The sequence below is a fragment of the Ictidomys tridecemlineatus genome, chromosome 4 (assembly GCF_052094955.1).
Source record: "Ictidomys tridecemlineatus isolate mIctTri1 chromosome 4, mIctTri1.hap1, whole genome shotgun sequence".
NCBI classification, from domain to species: domain Eukaryota; kingdom Metazoa; phylum Chordata; class Mammalia; order Rodentia; family Sciuridae; genus Ictidomys; species Ictidomys tridecemlineatus.
In genome coordinates this window covers 155,105,345-155,128,884 of record NC_135480.1, presented here as the reverse complement: position 1 = coordinate 155,128,884, position 23,540 = coordinate 155,105,345, and the positions used below count along the sequence as shown (strand labels likewise).

At 34.9% G+C, this 23,540-nt stretch overlaps 1 long non-coding RNA gene across 9 annotated transcripts in view; it reads left to right on the top strand.

The window, feature by feature from the left end:
- LOC110598422 (uncharacterized) overlaps positions 1-23,540 on the top strand; it is a 296,730-nt gene that overhangs the window by 113,621 nt on the left and 159,569 nt on the right. For 7 of the 9 annotated variants that reach the window (XR_013438128.1, XR_013438131.1, XR_013438129.1 and 4 more), the window contains one exon: positions 22,134-22,981. The exons of 1 other annotated variant lie outside the window; for it this stretch is intronic. This is a non-coding gene — a long non-coding RNA (uncharacterized LOC110598422). The remainder of the gene's footprint in view (positions 1-22,133; positions 22,982-23,540) is intronic. One more of the 9 variants, XR_013438127.1, reaches the window with a different exon arrangement.

Below are 23,540 nucleotides of genomic sequence, written 5' to 3'. Positions count from 1 at the left end.
CTCTTGTTTGCTGAATCTCAAATCATAGATAAATATGTAGGAAAAAAATAACCTGATGTTTATTAACAGCTGCTGTGTGTCTATCATTGAACTAGAAATGATACTTCATTAATTTTACTTATTTGGAATAAAATTTATAGGGTGAAATTTATGTGTTAAATGTACCACTTGTTGAGAATAATTCATGTAATAGACACTCTTCATTAAGTTTTATATGACTCAGATTTTTCAAGTATCCTTGCCCTAGGTTGGCTCCCATTTCATGGCTGCCTGGCAGTGCAGTGACAGAGCTAGTAGAAAAGTCCTGGGATGAATGAGTGCCAAGGGAAGGAGGGAGCTTTCACAATCCCACTGTGACCCAGATGCAGAATGAATTGCATTTTTCTGCTATTTACTTATCCATATTTCTAGCATATATTTTGGACTGATTCCTTTTCTTGTGAAAATATTGTAAGATGTTTTTCAAAGATGTTCCCTGAGAGAATGCCCTGGCCGTGTCACGCTAACGGATGTCTTTTTTATTCTAGTATTCAAATGCTGCTTTAGTTAGACATTGAGTTCTGAATTGCTCATTATTCTCTTTACGTGCTTGGCATATACTACACTATTTTTCTCCTTTCAATCCATATTACCATTGAGAAATCCATATTGCCAAAGAGAAAATTTATTCTCTTTCTTTAATTTTCTGAAAGTGTTTACAAGTTTCTCTTAATTTCAAAATTCTTAAATTTTCATTGTTTTTGTTTAGGTTTTATTCTTCTTATGTCTTCTATTGGACAATTTGTAAATATCTATACTTTCCACCTCTTCTCTCATGTTACTTTTTAAAAATTTTTATGGGAATTTCTGAGATCATTTTTTCAGATATTTCTTCAACTTCATTATTTTATTTCCCTTGACTGTCTGTACAAAAAAAAAAAAGATTTTTAACAGTTCTATTTTTATCCCCCTATGTGCTTATGCCCTAACTTGTTATAGTTTCTTCATCCCTTCCTGATACTTCCTGGGAAATTTCTTTATCTGATTCTCCCAGCTCATTGACACATTCTTCTGCTGTGTTAATTTATTTATTCAACACTTCTGTTTGATTCTATGTAAAGATTAATGTTTCTATGTCCTATATTTTCTATTTTCCTCTGATAAATCCTATTCATGAGATGGGTCTTTCTTTTTCTGGAGTGCCAGTATTGTTTTAATTATTATTTTTTATTTATATGTGACAGCAGAATGCATTACAATTCTTTTTTTAATATTTATTTTTTAGTTGTAGTTGGACACAATACCTTTATTTATTTATTTTTCTGTGGTTCTGAGGATCGAACTCAGGGCCTCACACGAGCTAGGCTAGCGCTCTACCACTGAGCCACAACCCCAGCCCCAGCATTACAATTCTTATTACACATATACAGAGCAATTTTTCATATCTCTTGTTGTATACAAAGTATATTCACACCAATTTGTGTCTTCATACATGTACTTTGGATAATAATGTCCATCACATTCCACCATGACCTCATGACCTCATGCCTCCTCCCTTCCTCTCTCATCCCTCTGCCCTATCTAGAGTTCTTCTATTCCTCCCATGCTCCCTCTCCCTACCCCACTGTGTATAAGTCTCCTTATATCAGAGAAAACATTCAGCATTTGGTTTTTCGGAATTGGCTAACTTCACTTAGCATTATCTTTTCTAACTTCATCCATTTACCTGCAAATGCTATGATTTTTATCCTCTTTTCATTATTTCAATTATTGTTCAATTTGGAACTCAGGTTTAGCTTTGTTGTTTACAGGAATTTTTGGTATGATGATTTTTTTGTGTGTGTGATTTTTGTCTGATGATGTTAGAAGTCTTGTCATTCCACTGTCCCCCACTGACTGAGAACTCATATTTCTCCGCATGTATCAGTATCATAACGTGGTCCTCCCAAAGGGCTAAACTCTATTTCCTATCTTTGCCTGATCTTGGAGTGTTAAGAATATAATATATAATCCCTGGAAATATAATCTGAGATTCGTTATTCTCCATTTGCTCCCTTTTCAGCTACCTGGCTGCTTAGGTTAGTGCCAATTTTTTAAGATTTTATTGAGACATGGTGCTGGTGCAGAAGTGGTAGAGGGATTCCTTGGAGGCCATCAGAAATACTTTCCCCTCCCTTTTGCTTACCACCCCATTGGAATCCATGTCACCTGAGACTATTCTCTTTTCCCTAGTCAAAGCAGGGATATCACAGGTAGTGTTTTCAGCTTTTTCTTTAGCAAGGGATAGATGATGATCCTGCTGGGGGAAAATGCAGGTGAAAGAAAAAAGTAACAATGACAAAAATTTTCTCAGGAAAAGTCTTCCAGTATTACCTGTCATTTTACTGCTGTGGTCATAACCCCAATACAAACGCACGTTGTCTCCCTGGGAATTCTTACAGGGTTTCACAAGCTTTTCCAATTTGTAAACTTTTCTCTGTTTTGAAGACATCTTTGGAGTGAGGTTGGCGGAGGAGGATTCAGGAGGAAGCCAGCAGCATCTCTTGTCTGCCACTTTATCCTCAGTAGCATTCCGTGTTTGTGTTTTTCATTCTTACTCTAGTGAACATGATGGCACTTACTGATCAAACATAGGGAAACCATAAAACACATGTAATTTCTTCAGCAAACATAGTCCCTGAGGGACTAGGAACAACTCAGTGAGATAAAAACTGTTATCATCAAGGAACTACAGAAATAGGGTAGGGAATATTTACTGCAAATCTTTCAGACTCCTGAAGTGGCAGTGATATTTATTTCTTATGTATAAGTACCTGTTATTTTCAGACTTACTTCACTTAGGTTTTAAAAATTTAATTCTCCCAGCAATTCTATAAAGAATTTAATATTATTTTCCCATTTTAACATCCAAGTAGATTCCTACTTATGGTTTAAAGTTTGTAATAACACCTAAGTGGGGGAATCCAGGGATGCTTATTTACTGTATTATTTACTGTATTACTTATTTACTGTATTACTGGTATAATATATTTAGTTGTAGACTTAGATGTTCTACTTATTCAGGGTTCAAAGGATTTCAGAACTGGAGAAGAGAAATAAAGGAATCATCTAAGTTAGCTCTCTCAATTTCCAAAGAGAGAAACTGATGTCTAGGGGAGGTAGGTAAATGGAACATGTCTACTAGCTAGTTTTTCCTTCTCAGAAATAAAGTAACTATCTTTGGTCTCTCATCAAGTACATCCATTCACTGTTTTGTACATCAGTTTTGTTATCCTTCTGGAAGTTATGTAACTTGTTAAGAATAATACTGCTTACAAATTGATTATTTGTCCTTAGCTTTCCTCCCCCCCTCAATTTTATCATAGTGCATTGTATTGGGCTAATTATCATCTTTTAAAAATAAAGTATGCGATTAAAACCTTGGTTAAATTAATCTTAAAATCAATATAAGAAGTTTAACATTTAATATATTAAAGATAGAAAAGCATACTTTAGCATTCTAATGGAGAAAGGAAATAATAAAAACAAATTTTCTTAATTCCTTAAGACACTTTATACTAGTAAATTAGTTTATCGATAAAGTAAATGAATACTAATTATCTTAGAAATTCTATTATGAAATTCAAAATTTTCTAATAGTTATTTCCATTTAAAATAAATATAAATTCATTCTTTATAATAATTGTTTACAGCACTAAAATCATTGTATATATATATATTTTTGATACTGGGAATGGATCTCAGGAACACTCAATCACTGAGCTACCTCACCAGCACTGTTGGATTTTATTTAGAGATAGAATCTCACTGAGTTCCTTAGTAGATAACTTTTTCACAATTCTTCTGCTTCAACCTCCCAAGCACCTGGGACTACAGATGTGTGCCACTGGGCCGGACCCATTGTAATTTTAAGAGAACCTAAGAGCACATTGTACTGCTCAAATTCTGTGGCACCATTCTTAAAACACCTAAGAATTTATATTTTTCTTTTATTTTTCAAATAAGTCTACTCTTCAAATACTGTTAACAACAAACTTTAAACTTATCCATAAAATGGTAAAGGAACACTAGCCTATCAAGGTAATTTTTGTTATTCCTAATTGAATATCTTTTCTACTATGTCTACTTATCTAGGAATTGTGGACAGTGGACTAGATGTAAGCCCAAGCTCTGTTCTTGATTTCCTGCTTGTCATATTTGCTTCAGATCCTCTCTCCACCTTTCCTAACATGTTTTTGTCTTATGACAGCATTCAAGGGCTCCCTTATACCTTGACATTCTCTAGCATATAGTGGGCAAAATAGAACCAATGTATTGATTTTCCTTGAACTCTTCTTGCTGAGCAAGAGGCTTCTCTTTACCAACTGTGATATGACTCTCTCCACATATTTTCTTTTTGCATCTTGGTAATTACTCTCTTCCCTTGGTCTTTAAATCTGAGGATAATAAGGACTTCATACTGAGATAGACACCTTGCTAATGTCTTGATATCTGAACTCACCTTTGCCAACAGTACCCATGTTCAACTCAGTTACCCAGTTCAAGTGTGCCATAATTCCTGGCAGAACCCTGAATGAGACACTAAATCACCTTGAAAAACCACACAGGATCACCAAATTCCAAATTCTTTTTTGTATGATACACATAATAATGCATATCACTAAAAGTTTTTGAGGCCTATTCTTCTCTCAAGATAAAGTTCACACTGAACAATGTCAGTTTAAGGCTGGTGCTGACCTCTTTAGTTTATCTTTCACCATGTTCCTCTCTCAATATCTATGCATTGGCCACACTGAAGTTTCTGCTGTGTCCATCCATTCAATGGGATAGGCTTCCAGCTATACAAACAAGTTGTGTAACCTGGAACTCTCTCTGTTTTAATAGTCTTCTAAGAATCACGTAGACTAGAACATCTAGAATCATGTAGACTAATCCCATCTTTAATCAAAACTGTCTGAATAATTTTTAAAAACATGCCCAGTTGTCCTTTATTACATAAATCATAGTACTTCCTGAGTTGCCTGCACACTTGTTGGTTTCTCATTTTAGAATAAAGATTTCCTGCATCAAAGACTAGGTGTTGTTAACTGGATCTTTCTGTGTCAAACAAGCAAGATTTTTGTCCCTAAATAGGTAGTAAATGAAAATTTATTGTGTGATTGAATACATATGAAAACACAACTTTTCTTTGAGGAATATTTTTGATATTTTCAGAAAATTAGTTTTTTAATATAATTAACTATAAAACCAACACAATATATAATTAAACAACAACAACAACAACAACAACAACAAAACAAATGTACCTTGCCAATATATTCTTTATCACTTTTGATTCATTTGAACTTTATATATCTTTCTAACATACATAGTCAAGGGTCTCAAAGTATGGAAATACTCATGCCCGATCCTGGTAGTCTTGAGACTTGGGTAAGGTGGCCTGGACAAATCATCTGAGGTTACTTCAGAGTGTACCTGGTCACACCCTGGAAATCACTCAACAAGAAGAACATAATTATGTCACCATGAAAGAAAATTTGGCCTGATCATGTCTTTTAAGATAGTGCTCTTCTGAGAACCTGCACCATTGTTTATTAACTCTTCAATTTTCACAAAGTTTAAAACTAAATTATCACATCAATGGTCTTATTTCTGTCTCTCTTATTTCCTATGAGATTTGATATGTGTAGCATAGTGTGTGAAATAACTTTCAAGAGGTCTGGAAATATAGTCTGGCAATAATTTCTTAGCTATTTGTTGTGTTCTTGTTTATGCTTGCATGAAATAGATTGAATGGGAATGATTTATCATGCAATCTCGATTCACATTCTTGGTGATGGGGAATGAGCCTGTTGTGTATATAGAATTCATTCAACCTATATTGGTTTTTTTTTCCATCTTTCCCCCCAAATTTAGGAAATTCCATTTCTCCTTGTTTGAAGTATGTAATCATTTTATAAAAGTCTACTATATATCTATTTTATTTAATGTACTTAAGTATTTCTCATCATTTTTTGTGATGTAACTAGGCAATAAAAACAGTTTTTAAAGCTTGGCCATTGGCTTTTTGATATTCCTTTCACATCATTTCACATCTTGATTTGAACTCGTTTTCATTTTTTTCCCAGACAGCAGGAAATCACATTAAATGCACAATAATGCTTGTGTTGTGATAGGAAGTCATTGAAGAATCTTTTAGTAGGTCTTCCTAATAAAGATAAGGTTTCTAGGAGCCGACAAGCATCAAATAACCAAACTTGGCTGTCAGCTGAATTATGCATCTTTATCTCCTTGTTATTGTATTGTTGAATCTGATATTCACTCTAATGGATTTTTCAGTCAGATGTGCCCTTTTCACCATTTGTGATGGAAAAAGGAACACAGCAAAATTACTAAACAAGGCTCAGGTTTCAGAACCACCCATTCACATTTCAATTTTTATTTTATTCATTTAAAGAGCTCTCCTATCACCTGGCAAATGAGATTGAAGGACTATTGTGACAATTCTTTAAAGGTAATAGGTATATTATTTTTAAAGAGTTAAACCATTTTCTAGACAAGTAGACCTCCAAGCAAAGAAACCTTCCCTTATCCTCTACAATAGTATTGTCACAGGGAAAAATAGCACAAGATTCTCTTTGAAATGTAGGACTTACCTGTTTCTAAGAACTGTGCTCAGGATGGCAGGATTGTGCTTATCAGCAAGCTGCAGCCTTTACTCTCCAGTTCTTGCAAATCACAATTACAGGCTGCCTTCCACCTGCACTGAAGACAACCTTAAGCTATGGCTATTGGTGAGCAGGCCATGAGGGGAGTATGAGACTATGGCACTTTAGTAAGGGAGGAAACCAGTACCTTAGACTTTTATGTTAGCAAAATCCAAAAAGATTATTCAAAAGGGAACTCACAGCATGTACTTAGAAGAGGTCACAGTGTTTGTCTTAAAACATGAAGGATCTATGAAAGGGTTAGAGTATTTGTTCTGCGGTGTAAATCACTGAAGATCTCTGAAGATGCAGAACTTGTACAAAGGTGAATCACATGTTAATGATTTATTTGTTAATTGAGTTTTCAGAATTGTAGAATATGGGATATGAATGATCATTGATTATATAAGGGTGTGACTTTCTAATAAGCAGGCAAAATGTTCTACTGGGGTATTTAAAGAAATATTAGAAATGAGATCTTTTATTTTAGATAAAAGAAATTCATCATTACTAGACTATATTGATAGTATTTGTAATGGTCAATTTGAATTGTCAAACTTGATTGGATTAAGAGATGCCCAGAATTAAGAGGAATATGGGTGTGTCTATGAATGATTGGCATGTGGCATAGCCAACTGAAATGGAGACCCTCCCTAAGCATGGATAGCACTGACTAGTAGGATGATGGCTTGGGTGGAATAAAATTTGGAAGAACAAAGAAGCAGCAGCAGATGAAATCTAATTCTTCTTCAATGGTTTCTTGATTGCTGCTGTGATCATCTGAAGATATCTGATTCTCAATTCTTCACTCTTTCAAAGCAGACTCTGACAGTAATTCTCTAGAAGGCTATGTCTCAGACTAGGGTACCACCATTGATCCCTCTTGTTCTGGGGCTTCAGCCTATTGGACTGTGCAGCTACTGGTTCTCCCAGCTCTTCAATCTTCAGATAGCCATTGTGGGCTACCCAGCTTCTGGGTAGTGTAAGCCAGCCTAATAAGTTCCCTTTTTATAATTATACTTCCTGTTGATTCTGTTCCTCTATAGAACCCTAATACAGTATTGCTGAGCTATATAGATTTCTGTAGCTCCATTCCATTAGCTAGTGTGTCCTATGGTCACTTACCATAGTGGAGTACAGCCAGCATCCTGAGTGAAGCCTTGAAGGGAAGAGTTGATCCTCTGCTTTCTTTACTTGCCTCATGTTGTAAGATATTCCAGTTTAAATGTGCCCCAGTAAATGAACTACACTTTGTAAAATAGTAGACATCTCAAAACACTCTGTGACAGGTTGAGGGCTTTTATAAAAATTATTTTGCACAATTTATAGTTTAGGGAAATAAGTTATCCAAAAGTTCTGATTTTCTCTTTGACATTGGGAATTTTATGTTAGAAGATGTTTAAAATATACTTATCTGTGACATGTTTACAATGAGTGAAAAAAGAATGACTCTGAGAAGAACTTGTGCACTGGAGAGGCAGCATTTTGAAGAGAAATGTTTGGAAACTTGGATCTCTAGGTGATTTTGATCCAAAATACAGTTATGAATAGAAAAATCTATCATATATGCATAATTAAAAGTTCAAAAATAGAATTTTTTAATCTATTTGAACAAGTGATGAGATTTTTTTTCCTTGTTGTTTTGTGATTATTTGCACAAACTATATTAAAAGTAGTTGTCAGAACAATTGATTGTTTTCAGGGAGGTTGTCTATTTGCTAGCTATATTCTGACAATCTTTTTGATTAGTTTGTTGACAAAATGGAAAAAAAAATTATTATCTTAAGTAAGAACATTGGATAATGAGGCACATCTGTTTGAGTCTGAGAGTTTTTCTAGCTAGTTGGTTATCAAACTAAGGGTCCAAATAAGCCTTTCTGATAAATAGATTCTGAATTGTTTTATTACATAGAGTTAGAAAACCTAGATTAAAAAATAATGTCTCAAAAAACTTTTTTTGAAGTAGTTGATACATTTAAATAATAATTGAAATAATTTTTATGTATTTTATTACTTTTCAACTATTGCAAATTGAACATTTATTTTATGATTTATAAAAATATATTAACTAATTGTTACTACTTATGATGCATAAATAAATACATTTCTATATATTGGTGGTGCTTGCTCAGGAGATTTTTTTTTCCTAGTGATAAACTTTATCAATACATGATATCTCTTATCTTTTATCCACCATCCCTTATCTTATCCATGTTTTAAGAAACCAATAAAAATATATTTATAATGATTTAACTAATTTAAATAAAAAATAGTCTGCTTCTAATTAAGGAACATATTTAACAAATTAACATAGAAAATTTATAGCACACTAAAAGTATTTAGGGAATAAAACAAAAATGTAAAGAATTTAAATTCCTCTCAATTATCTATTTTATGTTACTTTATTATTTGATTATTTAAAAACATTTTTTAAAAATTCTGAACTCAACATAATCTCTCTCTCTCTCTCTCTCTCTCTCTCACACACACACACACACACACACACACTCACAAATTTCTCTTTTCCTTCTTAATGAGGAGGGGAAATATAATTGAGGGGGGAATATATATGATTACTCAGAATATCATATAGAACTAACTTAACTTTATTGATATTTATATAAAATCAAATAATTAAAAGAACTTTTATTGGAAATTAAGAAAATATGATTATATGATTATAATTTTTAGGAGGGACAGAAGGACTAGAGTCTCTATTAATGTTTCTAAACACTTCTAACCACTAGAAATTCAAGAGTTTCTTAATTGGAGGACATTTAAGAATATATCCTCTTATATTTGATAATAGATTTTTAATAAATATTTTCAAAGCAATATTTTTCTTTCTTTTCTTTTCTCTTTCTTTCTTTTTTTTTAAGACAGAGAATCCTCTATTTTCCATTAGAGAAGTGGACAGCTCATATCTGTCCAAACTTTTGTGTCTTAAAACTTAGGTCATTAATCTTATATAAGAACATACATTATTACATAAAAATTGAGTGAACAAATCATGAATTTCAGTGTTTAAAATAAAGTAAACTTACTGTAAAAGCAGTATCTTTCTGACTTTGTCACTTTAGTATTTACCTCCTCCTTCAGTTTGTCCTTCAAAAGAATCCATATTAACCTCCTCATAACCCTCTCTAGGGAAGCCACATCCTCCTGGCCTTAGAAAACACTCTTTCCATCCTCTCACCTTCATGTCAGTGAATAAAGGTACTCTTGGCATTAGGTCAAATTTGTGGTCCTGGTCAGGCCAGGCATCAGCAATGGGTGTTGCTCAGCAGGCACAAACCTTGCTGTGCCTTGGCCAAGGCTCTACTGGGTACCACAGAGGAATATTGGTAATGAATGTAAACCTTGAAGCCAGTGGAGTACCAAGCCCCAAACTGGATGGTAGTCTTGGTCTTAATGATGAAAATAGTAGTATGACGTCTTTGGGAGCCACATCACCAAAATACAAAAGGCAACCAGGCCATGCATTTACTGAGGCAAGGCTCATATTCACCATCTGGTTAGTTGGTTCAGAGCAAGTATTGGTGGTCCCTTATACAGAAAGCTGTTCATAGTAGGACTTCTTAGCAGAAATGACAGAGATATAGGTGGCTAGAGGTAAGTCAATATGGGAATTTAGTCACCAGAACTTGTCTGGAATTCTGTCACATTAACATGTAGGGCTCCATCAGATTTTGAGGGAAGCAGTTATAGAGGACACTATTTGACCTATCAACCCACTCAAGTTAGGATAGTTTGGGCCAAAACAATATCCTTTCCACTACATGCCTATAAGGATATAATATTCACAGATGTTTATAATGAACACAACATATATTATTAAATGTACGCTGTACCTAGTGCACACTAATTTAATATTTAATTAATGAAATATTCTAGCTTATTGACTAGCATAAATTTTTATCTGATTTCAGAGAGTGAGAAAGAGAAAGAGAGTGAAAGGAAAAGGTGGCCCCAGTAATTCTCAGCACCTATAGAAAATGGCAGGTGTGATATCATCTTGAAGGCAACCTAAGCACACACTGAAATTAGATGGAACATTCATAGAATAGTGTCTGGCATTAATTAGACTTTACAGTGTTTTCAAATATGAGCACGTATTGAAGCTTGTTCAAGCACTAAAATTCTCTATTATTTTACAGCTGGGTGGTTTGAGTTTAGTCAATGTTTATGGAAAGGAGTCAGATAATCCCAAAATCCTGAACTGAATGTTTATCATTCAAGAATTTAGGATTCTTGAATGTTTATCATTCAAGAATCCTAAATTAAAAGTTACGTATAAAAGGGCTAAAACATGTCATAATTCTAAGAAGTTCCCATTTTTGATAACAATAAAAGACACATGAAATAAGTAAAGTTTTGCTAAAAGTGTATTAACATGGGACTTTTGTGTGCCCCTACAACTATCTATAATTAAGAACAAATCAGTTTTCCCATGTCTTCTTTGGATAACTATTTAGCTAATGAAACAACCATGAATCTAGAGTTAATGTGAAAACCTTTTTTCATTGCAGTCATTGTTTCCTTCATGAAGTTATTGCAAACCTTCAAAGCTTTTGGCCACCAGAAGCATTCTATTCCTCCTTAGTCCCAGATACACCAGAGAAATAATAAAAAAAAGCTGTGCCATATTTCTTATTTTGACTGATGGTCCCTGATCAATAAGACTATGTATAAGAGCTAGATCCTTGCTCTTCCAGATTAGGAAGGAAATTAAGAAACAGACTCAAGTACATGTATGAAGACTTGAATTGGGGTCAACATACTTTATATACAAACAGAGATATGAAAAACTGTGGTCTATATGTGTATTAAGAGTTGTAATGCAAAAAACCCCATCAAATTACATATATAAAGGTATAAATTGGTGTGAACATACTTTATATACAGAGATATGAAAAATTGTACTCTATATATGTAATAAGAATCAGAATGCATTCCACTGCTGTTGTGTATTTAAAAAAATAAAATCAATAAAAGATTAAAAAATTGAATTTAAGAACGTTAAAGAAAAATTAGAAAAAAAAAGAGAAAGAAACAGACTCATAATACCCATGCCCACTCAGGCATGCTTCAAAATCCAGGATAGAAGTCAAGACCTACTATCATGGTCTGGAGACCAAAAAATACATTTGAGGATATTTATTTAAAACTAAATTTTTTAATCATAGTTTTTATCAAATGGTTTTCTAAATCCAAGCAGAAACATACCAATTTTGCTTGCCTTAGAAATGGGCAGCTGTTCAACATAGAGAAAGCTGAGGTGAGGCAACTTGCGTGTTGTTTGGAGGCTGTGGGACCTTATATTTTCGGGCCTCATTAATCTTTGCTTATGTTCTGTAATTCCTGCAGGCACTGTAGGTCTGTTTAATTACTCAGCACCTCAGAAGATGTTGCCAGTGTCTTTTCTTGGAGCTACTGTATACTCTAAGTATTTAACCCTGCTATATTTCACTGGAGAAAAAGCATTATATGAAAGGTAGTCAAGTGGAAAAATAGTAAAGTTCTTTATTTATTAAAGAAAATGGCTTCGTCAGAAATACAGAGTGGTAATTTGTGGAATTTGGGGAATTTTCGCAATTGGCCCATTTACTAGGACCCTGGGCTTTACTTCTTAATTCAGAATTTGCTTCAACATGAAAAACTATCATCTATCATGAATTATCAATATAATCATAGACACTCCAGTTTATCTTTATCAATCACAAATGTTGATAAATGCACTTAAAATATTTTAACAATATAGGTGTTATTTAAAAAACATTTGCACTACAGATAACTATTAATATTTTAGTTTATATTTATAAATATTTTCTGAGTTTAATATCTGCTTGTTTGGTAAGGAATTAATTTGATTAGATTCAAACAGGCTATTGACAAAGTACCAAGTTTTGATTTATTCTGCTAAAGTGAGAGAATATTGAAAAAAAATTATAAATAAAGTATCCAGCCTATACAAACTTCCAGTTTCCAAAGGCAGATGAGAATGTCCATTTTAGCTGCTATAACTTGCCTGATTTTAATAGAAACTTGCCCTGCATCCTGTTCCTGTTAATAGTGTTCTAATATTTCATACACACACACACACACACACATACACGCACACACAAATGCACAACATTGGCATTTTGCCTTTGTCATACTCTGAGAACTCCTTTGATATTGATGGAGGTGTTGTGCAGGTTGTTCTAATTATGCCAGGGCACTTCAGCAGAATGCTGAATTTAGAAGAATATTACCTATGTGCCAGAAGGTGGCAGCTTCAGACCATGTTGGATTAACAAGTTTTGCTTTGCAGAGCAGCTCTGATTACGTGTTCTTCTTAAGACATTCATGCAAGGAACCATCCAAAGGATGGTTTTAAATGATTTATTTTCTAATACAATCTTGATGAAAAATGACCTTTCAGAATAGAAGTAATAAGTTTGGTCCCATTTGGTTTAAATCGAAATACAAGGGCCACTATTCAAAAAGCTGCAGGTTTTTTGAAACTAGCAGATTTATGAGATCCGACTTTTACGAACAGTAAAAAAAAATACATCTAAAAGTAAAAAATTCATAGCCTTGCCCTTGGAATCTATAAAGATACTACAGCTGCCAGTTTAGAGCGTTGAACTTAGATCTGAACTTCAATCTGAGAATAGGAAGTGTATATTTAGGACATATTTTGGTCATGTCGGCATGTCAGGTGTCTAAAATTGTTTAATAATGGTTTCTATTCAATGTGAGTTTAAGCTTATTCCCAAGGACATTAGTAATGAGAAAGGAAGAGAAATAGATAAAAATAAAGGCAATAACCAGAGCTTTGGAAATTATCTTTCAGAATGTAGGCTGAGATATATCTTTCCCAAACAGAAACTTGAGGGCAAGAGTATTTAGTATGATCAGGTTACAGACTTCTTGTTTTCTTTAGATCTTTCAGGTTGTTTTAAATATGATTTTTTTTCATATTATATCAGAAACTGGGAAATTAAAACAGGCAAACAACAATAGATTTTATAATAATATTATGTGACAACACAAATGTTGTTTTCCACCATTGCATTCATTAATTGATTATTGTACTCTTGTGTCATTCAAGGGCATCTTTTCCTTTCCTTTTTTCCCCCTTTGGTGCTGGGGATTGGACACAGAGCCAGGTCCTTGCATGTGATAAGCATGTGCTCTCTCCCTGAGCTACAATGCAAGCCCCTCCTCATTTTTCTTAGGTTTGATGGTTTGTTTTCACATGTAGGTATGCCTGCGCACCAAAATATAAATTGATGCATAAAAATCTGCACATATTTTCCTGAAACAGTTTAGAGAGCTCAGAAATAAGGAAATAAGAATCCTTAAATGCTTGAAATAATTAATAAAATCCTTTGCACCTCTGTTTCATCAAATAATACACATATGCATTTTCTAAAATTTACATATATTCTTTAGTGAAGACCTGTTGATATTAAAATACTAGATATTGAAGATATCAGACATTCCCTCTCATAATTTGGACTTGTAATACGAAAACATATACAAGTTTTAATCATGAATGCTTGCATTGTTTAGAAGACAGGGGAGGACATAAGGATCTTGGATTCTGGTAACTTACATTAGTAGCAATTTCCATGAAAAAACAAAAATTAAGTGCCCCAATCCTGCATATTCTAATATAATACTTAGATAGTTTTCTGAATACCTTAAACAACAATTCAAAATGATGCTGTGTTAGAGGGGCTCACACTTCAGATTTTACTTTGTAGCTTACACAGTCATTTGATGTAGCTCCTTCTGGGGATCACCAACACCTATTCCTCCCCTGGAACAACACTGTAATCTCTTGACAACTTTCCTGATGGGTTGGAAACTGCTTGTCAATCATTCATGTAATGTACCTCTCTCTTTTTTTCTATTTAGTCAAAAGCATTCTATAAATATACTTTAAATTAAGCCCTTTGTTGTACATAACTCTAGAAAATAAGAGTATTTCTTATCAGTGCTCAATGTTGTAGGAAGAGAAAGACCTACATCTGTAATCCCAGCTATTTGGGAGGCTGAGTCAGGAGGACTGTGAGTTTGAGGCCAGACGGAGCAACTTAGTGAGACTCTGTCTCCAAATAAAATGTTAAAAAAAGCATAAAAAACAAACAAAAACAGGGCCTGGGATACTGCTCAGTGGTGGAGCACTTACAAGCATGTGAGAGGTACTGGTTTCACTACCCAGTACAGCAAAAAAATAAAAGATAAATAAAGGAAATAAGTACAATGCTGCTTATTTTTGTTATTTTTCTTGGCTGGTAACAATATTTCTCAGCATGCTGAAAATAAACTGCAGGCATCTCCTTTGTCTCAGAGTGACTACCTATGGATGATAAATCTAAATTAAGTTGATCGTGTCTTCTGAAATTAAAATAGAAATGACAAATGGCTTGTTTTTCACACCTATATTTACTTCTTAATTGGCTTTTTCTTCTCCTTAGACAGGCACTAGTTAAGAAGTTTCCATTTGCATGGAATAAAAATAGCTGTTATTATTATCCTGGCTCCCATATTTTTAGTACTGAATGGGCCCTGGACCCTATGATCAACCTCTACTGTACTAAGCAATGTTTATTGAGCATTTATTATTCAATAGATTTTGGGATTGACCATGAACATATATTGATGAACAAGTTAGATGAGGTCTTCTTATCCTAAAAAAAGAAATAACTCAGTAATATATATATATATATATATATATATATATACACACACACACACACACACACACACACACACACACATATATACCATATGTATATATGTGTACATACACACATATATGTATATCTAGTGAGTAGGGTGGAGGGACAATTCAGAGGCCACTTTGCTCATTCAATTGACACTTACAAAACCCCATTCATGTGCAAGGCACTATAATTAACATTGAGGATATTAAAGAAGATACCCCAAACCTGCTATTATGTATTTTGTTATCAGTTAAGGGAGGCATACAATAGATGAACATGTACCTGCACAGTGTTAGGGATAAGAGCAACTTAGCAGGAAACAGAGTAAGGAAGAGGGGCTCTCCTGAGGAAACAGCCAGGTGAGGATTCTCTGGGGAAGACAGGGGAAACCTGACCTGAGTGAGGGCAAGAAGTGACACCTGGAGAGATGTGAGACAACAAACAGTGCCTGTAAAGGGCCCGTGGTCAGTGTGTGCTTGGCACCGCAAGTGAGAGCAGAAAAGCCAGTGTGGTGACTGTGAAAAGTAATCTGTGGAAAAGACCTCTGAGAGCTTGCCAAGGATGGATCAGGGCCAGGCTATGTGATGTTGGCTAGGGATTTTTTTTTTTTTCTGATTGAGGTGAAAAAGTCCCTGTAGGATTTTGAGTAAATGGATCAGGGCCAGGCTATGTGATGTTGGCTAGGGATTTTTTTTTTTCTGATTGAGGTGAAAAAGTCCCTGTAGGATTTTGAGTAAGCAAGTGACATCATCTGTTTATATTTTAAAAGATGACTGTCACAAAAAATGTCAAGTGTGGGGTGACTAGAGAGGATGCAGGGAGATTATGATAGTGGTCTAGGTAGCCATGGGGATTAGGATTACGATGGCTGTGTTGGAGTGTGGGAGCAGTGATTGGATGCTGAATTGATTTCAAGGGTGTTGCTTGCAGCTCTCCTTGATGAATCAAATCCAGTTTGAACAAAAGAGAAAGGGCAAGAACAATGTATAGGACTTTTGCCTGAGTAACTGGGTCAAAGTTCCTTTTAAGGACTGGAGAAGTCAATTTTGAGGCAAGGGAGAATAGAGAGTGGGAGAAAGGTCAAGAGCCAACCTTGCAACTACTGCCTTGCAGGATGGTGACCAGTCGAATCTGAAGGATGAGTGAGACTCATCTCTGCCTATCAGGAGAAATGAAGGGATGAGGTTTTCCTTTACCGAAAATCACTCAATCTAGATGTAGAATTTGAACTCAGGTCTCACTGACTCCAATATCCATGTCCTGCACACAGTGACTAACCTTTGTTTTCACCAGCCAATCTTTATTGGCCTGTTGCCTGTGGGCTCCTTCAGGAACCCCCCCCCCCTGTTTTAGGGATTGAAGCCTGGGTGCTTTAACACTGAGCCACATCCCCAGCCTCTTTTTCTTTTATTGTTTTTTTTTTTTTGGTATCAGGGATTGAACCCAGGGCATTTAACCACTGAGTCATATCCCCAGCCTTTTTTTTTTTTTTTGTATTTTACTTAGAGACAGGGTCTTGCTGAGTTGCTTAGGGACTGATAAATTGCTGAGGATGGCTTTGAACTCACAATCCTCCTGTCTCACTTCCTGAGCTGCTGGGATTATTGGTGTGAGCCACAATGCTCAGCTTTTTTTTTTTTTTTTCCTTCCTATCTTGAGATAGGGTTTCACTAAGTTTGTTCAGGGCCTCATTAAATCACTGAGGCTAGCCTTGAATTTGCAATCCTCCTGCCTCAACCAGCTGAGTCTCTGGGATTACAGGTATCTGCCACCATGCTCCAGTTAAAATTTCTGAGTTTTAAAAGAAAGTATGAGCTGTGACTCCATTGCCTGATGGTATAGGACTGTTCCCAGACTGAATTGTAGAATTGACAACTCTTAGAAATCATTACTGGACCACTTTATGAGGCAAGATTTATAATAAGTGAGGGTATTAATATTATAATTCAAAGATATATACACATATGAACACACTTTCTCAAACACACACACACATATATATATGTATATATATACATATATATATATATGCATTTATTTGTCTAATTGATGAGTACTGGTATGCATCTCTTCCATATAAGTTTTATCTTGACATCATTAATTAATTTTGTCTAGAAATTTAAAAAAAAGTCCTGGTGCACAACAAATTTAATCTAATCTTGATATCCTCTATGGTAGCAACTTTTGTAGAATTTATTTGATAATCTACAACAAGTAATCCTTAAAGATCAGTCTAAATATTGGTATGAATGTCATCTTTGATATAAGGAGAGCAACTAAGAACAGAATAGGGATGAAGAGCATGAGAAGAAGATCACCATTAAACAGGGTCGAGAGGGGGGAGGGAAAGAGAGAGAGAAGGGAAATTGCATGGTAAAGGAAGGAGACCTTTATTGTTATACAAAATTACATATAAGAGGAAGTGAGGGGAAAGGGAAAAAAAACAAGAGAGAGAAATGAATTACAGTAGATGGGGTAGAGAGAGAAAATGGGAGGAGAGGGGAGGGGAGGGGGGATAGTAGAGGATAGGAAGGGCAGCAGAATACAACAAACACTAGTATGGCAGTATGTAAACAAGTGGATGTGGAACCGATGTGAATCTGCAATATGTATATGGGGTAAAAATGGGAGTTCATAATCTGCTTGAATCAAATGTATGAAATATGATATGTCAAGAGCTTTGTAATGTTTTGAACAACTAATAATAAAAAAAGAAAAAAAATTGAGGCTTCTGTCCCCAATTCTTAATCCTAAATTAGAATTTTCAAATAATTTGAGAACTATAATTTCTTAATGAATACCTATTGTTGTTATTTATCTATTCAAGAAATGCTTGTTGTGCATCTACTACACAATGCACTGTGGTGGTAGTGAGGATTGATTAGCGATGCCTTCTCTGAGTTCAAGAAATATACAGTTCAGAATGGACCCTACAGTTCAATTCATGTACACATCTGGCTTGAGCTCAAAGACTCTCATGCTATCTTCTGTGTTTGCATAGGTTTGACATCTGTCCTTCCCTGATCTGGGACGTTCTTCTCCAGGACCTACATGTCTGCCTCTATTTTATAAACTCAGCTCTTGGACTACAATTGTTTGCTCTAGGGAATTTGCTTTATAAAAGTTACTATATTATACTGATTTTAAAATTTCTTTCCTCAATTTTCAACTAGATTGTGAGGACCTTGATAGCAAACCTTTATATTTTGATAGCTATACTACTATTGTGTAATGTGCTTAGTACAGGGATAACCATGCAAAGAATATTTGTTGAAGGAACAAATGAATCTGATATTTGTATATATTACATAGGGAGAAATTTAATTTCATTCAATAAATTTCCTTCATTTGAAGAAATTAGGTGAATGTATTTAGAAACAGAGTTGAACAGTCATACAATCAAGTGAATAATTAATTATTGAATATTTAATACTGATGCTATAATTAAGATTTAAGTATTTTTTAATGGAAATGAAACTTTTAATGTTAGCACATTAGAGCCCTCATTGTCTGTATACAACCATAGGGAATTCCTTGCCATAGGTCAGATTTTTTTTTTTTTTTTTTAGGGGAATTGCATGGAAGATGGAAGGAGACCCTCATTGTTATACAAAATTACATATAAGAGGGTGTGAGGGGGAAAGGGGGAAAAAGAGAGAAATGAATTACAGTAGATGGGGTAGAGAGAGATGATGGGAGGGGAGGGGAGGGGAGAGGGAATAGGAAGAGGATAGGAAAGGCTGCAGAATACAAAAGACACTAGTATGGCAGTATGTATAAACGTGCATGTATAACCAATGTGATCCTGCAATCTGTACACGTGGTAAAAATAAGAATTCGTACCTCACTTGAATCAAATGTATGAAATATGATGTCAAGATCATTGTAATGTTTTGAGCAACCAATAAGATTTAAGTATTTTTTAACTAATAAAATTGTTTTTTCCTTCAGAAATGATATTTTGAAAAAGGATAAAATGCTCTGTATGTCTAATAATATCCCCAAATATAGATCAATTTTTGAACAGCAATGTTTGATAATATTGAACATCAATAGGGAAAGGTTTAAGCAAGATCAAAAGTGGTAAGTTGTGTAGGGAGAAGTAAATGATTATTTTCCATTGATAGTAGTCAGAATATCTTAAGCTAAATGATCAGAAAATAAAATCCAGAGGGCTTGAAGATTGGTGATAGAACTAAAGTAGGAGGAAGATGTGATTTCATTTTCAAGAAGAAGATATTAAGCTGGTCATTTAAAGTCAGACCCTTCCCTAGACAGGGATAGAGGCAAAAGCAGAAACGCAAACTGCCATGTGCAGAGGTCAGGAAGAACATGGACTACTTGGAGACTGGAGAATAGTTTCATTAGCAGGAAATGCAAAGGTTTAGAGAAAGTTTCTTTAAATAAACTGGCTCCTTAATGTGAGGGCTTTTGAAACATGCTAAGTCATTCTCTGCAATATAGAACTGATTGAACTTTTATCAGAATTAACGTGATTATACTGTGATAATACAAAGAAATGCTTCAGTAGGTTGGATATATACATTATTGATTTTCTTGCACATGGAGAAATTCCTGACATCTCTACCCATTAGTCTGTGGAATGAATGAATAAATATAATTGGTCATTTGCTCAGCAAAGAAAATTCTGAATGTTGAAAATAGCTGGGATTCTATGCCAGAAGTTCAGGCAATGATGATGAATGAATTGGAAAGGTAGAACAGGATTTGGAAGACAAATTTGACACAGAATCAATGGACTTTGTTGGTGCTTTAAATGAAGAAAACAGAGGAGCTAAGGGAGATGAGTCCAACATGGCTCTGGAATTTCTGCATTACCTAAGAGAACACAGGAAGAGAGAAACAATGTGGGAATAGAGAAATGTTATGAGATCACATTTAAAGAGTTTGAGTTTGTTGTTGTTATAGGATACACGATAGAGAATTATAGTAGAAAGGAAACTCAAAAGAAATATTTAATCTCATTTTGTCACTTTAGGAGAAAGTAGCTTCATTGAGATTTTAAGTCGTGGCAGTAGGGGATATCATTTCTCAAAGTGAGCTTGGCTAGGGTAACCTGAAGTAGTCAGAGGAGAGAACCTTGTGACAGAGCAGTCACACTGAAAATTCAAATTTTATCTCCTCTGTGAAATTTCCCTTGATTCATCCATTTTTGTCCCCATTATTTTTCATCTTCAACATCACCAACACTGTTATGTATCCAGTGTTTATCTGTGGCAAGCACTGCCAAGCTCTTTACATACTTACACTCAGTCCTCACTGTAGTGCAACAAAGCAGGTGCTTCCATTATTATTATACAAGAGAGAAGACAAACACATAGATGATACTGAGAAAGAAAGAAAGAAAGAAAGAAAGAAAGAAAGAAAGAAAGAAAGAAAGAAAGAAACAAGAGGTGCAGAGGCTTATAGTTAGGAAACAGTAGAGTCTGGATCTGAATACAAGTGTCACTTAATAAAGAGACCATGATCTTTCATTTAAGTTAGTTGTTTCATTCTCTTGGTAACAATAAGGCTGTTCATGCAACTGAGAGCACCCTTGGCATAATGTATGGTGAGTTATCAGGCCAATATTTGTCCCTTTCAATAGAGCAGGAATTCCTATACACAGGAAGGTTCTGATTGTTTTTTTTTTCATCTTTTAGAAATCAGATTTTTAGTAAAAAAATGAATTTATGAGCTAATATTTAGGGTGTGGGCTGCAGAAGAATTGTCAAAGAAATAAAATATCAAGAAGAATATTTGACAAGAGAAAAATAGGAAGCAGAAAATGTCAAGGAGGAAGAGTCTCATGAAAGATTCATGACATTACCAGGTCCTTCATGGACTGTGATATAGCAATTCTTATTTTTTTTTTAAAGTGCCTTTTCTATTAGCACTATTTTTTGTCCACCTATGTGACTTCTCTTATTTTTTGAGATACACAGATGGATCCTGACTGTTTTTTAAGTTGCAGAACACTTCCACTAGTACCTAATGTGGTATGTATGTAACATGAAGGTAGAGTTTTTCTGGTTGAAGTATAGGGCTCTTTGTGCTCTTCTCACTTTCTTGTTGTTTCAAAACATGCCCTGAGAATTTGAAAAGTCATGCTTCTTGATCTTTCTCTGCTCTTACATTTGCTGTTCCTACTTTGAATGCATCCAATCTTTCTGTAAAATTGGGTGAACTACTGCCATTTTCTATTCCTTCCAGAGTATCTGGTTTTAAAAATGCTCTTCAATTCATTTCAAAATAGCTCCACCACACTCACTAACCTCCCTGCTTCCTACTTGTCTAAATGAATCTACTAATCTTTCAAGACCCAGTTTAAGAAAAATCCCCGTGTGTGTGTGTGTGTGTGTGTGTGTGTGTGTGTGTGTGTGATGTGTTGGCAGCAGCTATTTACTTATCGACACTATACCTTTTTTTAAACTTATCCAATTAAGATAAGGAGTAGTGTCTTTTCTGTAACTGTATAGTATGTGCACACATTAAGAACTGTTTTTGTTTTTAATGCACACATTAAGAATTGTTTCATCAGCCAACTGGTTTATATTCCACAACGTTCACATTTTTTTCTATAGAAACCTGTAATTACAACATTTCCATATATATATATATATATATATATATATATATATATATAAATATATATATATATTTAGTCAAGAAGATCTAAGATCTATAATAAATTCCTCACATGTACTTATTCCCCTTCCTTTTCCAGGTCAATGCAATTCTCTGTCTTCTAAGGAATATTAGAGCTGATTGAGAAGCACAGTAACAAACAGAAAGTATGAATAATGATTTCTCCAACATTCACTTCAGAAGCATAGACAGCGGACACAAATGTTTGCAAAGTGAGAAAAAATACGGAGGAACTAATTTTCATGTTCAATGTACTATTTTCCTACACAGTTTTCCCCCAAGTTCTTCTTATTGGTGCATGAAACAAACCCAAAACAGCATACAATTAATGTACATAATTTGGAGAGTTTGGAATCTTCCCAATTTCATATTCCTTGAAAAAATTATGAGTGTCTATGTGTGTTTTCATGTACCTGTCACTTAAAGGAAAAGTGTTAAAGTAGGGTTTGTGTATTTCTAGATACCTCTAATAGATGAAGGGCCAATTGTTTTCTTTGAAATATCATCTTCTTGAGCAATGTTGAACTTCTGTTATACTTAAGTGTAATTGATACACGAATAGAACTTGGATCAGAATGCTTCCTTGTTCGTTTTTTGCCCCAGGTGCAGTGATTCTTCCATCTAATTGGTGGCATTTCAGGCATTCCCCACAGCTTGTCTGATTACTTCCATCTTTCAGTCTGATTCCAGAGCACCAGGGTTGACTTAATCAAACTTCCATGCCAGATGCCCTCACATCTCCTCCTTCCTCGCTCCCACACAGCAGACCTGGGGTGTGGATAGGCAGCCCTGGTGGGATATTATTTTGCTGTTGTCATTTATCTCTGTGTTCTCTGTCATTTCCCATTCCTGGGTGAATTCTAGCCTGTTCACCATCAGAGGACAAGGGAAGAAATGGCTAGAGGAAGACATTTGACTGGCATTATGGTAAGGTCACCTACTTGCCCCTCCTGTAGCAGAAATGAAATGCTGAGACCAGCGTGCCATATTGGGTTCTTAGGTGAAATGCTCCCACTCCATTTCCTGTTAAATATAAGATGTTCTGTTGAGAATTAGTCTCCTTCATTTATCTTTCAGCTCCTTCATTTTGAAGGCACAACTCTAGGATCACCACATCCACCAGGTTGCTTTCTTCAGGGGATTATTTTCCATACCCTCCAGAGTCTGGTTGCTTTGGTCCATGGGGAAACTCCTGAGAATTTGTTCTTCCTCTGCTCCTGGTCTTTCCAGCTCCTCATCATGCCAGTTCAGGTCATTTCAGACTGCCTTTTGCTAGTGACTTCTCCAGGAGACAGGAAAGCTTCAGCACCAGTTTTTGCTCTACAGTTTTGAGGATATACTTAAAGATTTTTTTTTTTTCCAGAAGCATTCGTTCACAGTGGTTTCATGGTAGCAAAGAATAGGTTGAAAAATTTATCTACAAATAACCTGCTAGGCATAAGATTCTATCCGGCTTCTTTAGGAAACTCTGTGTTCTATCTTCCTC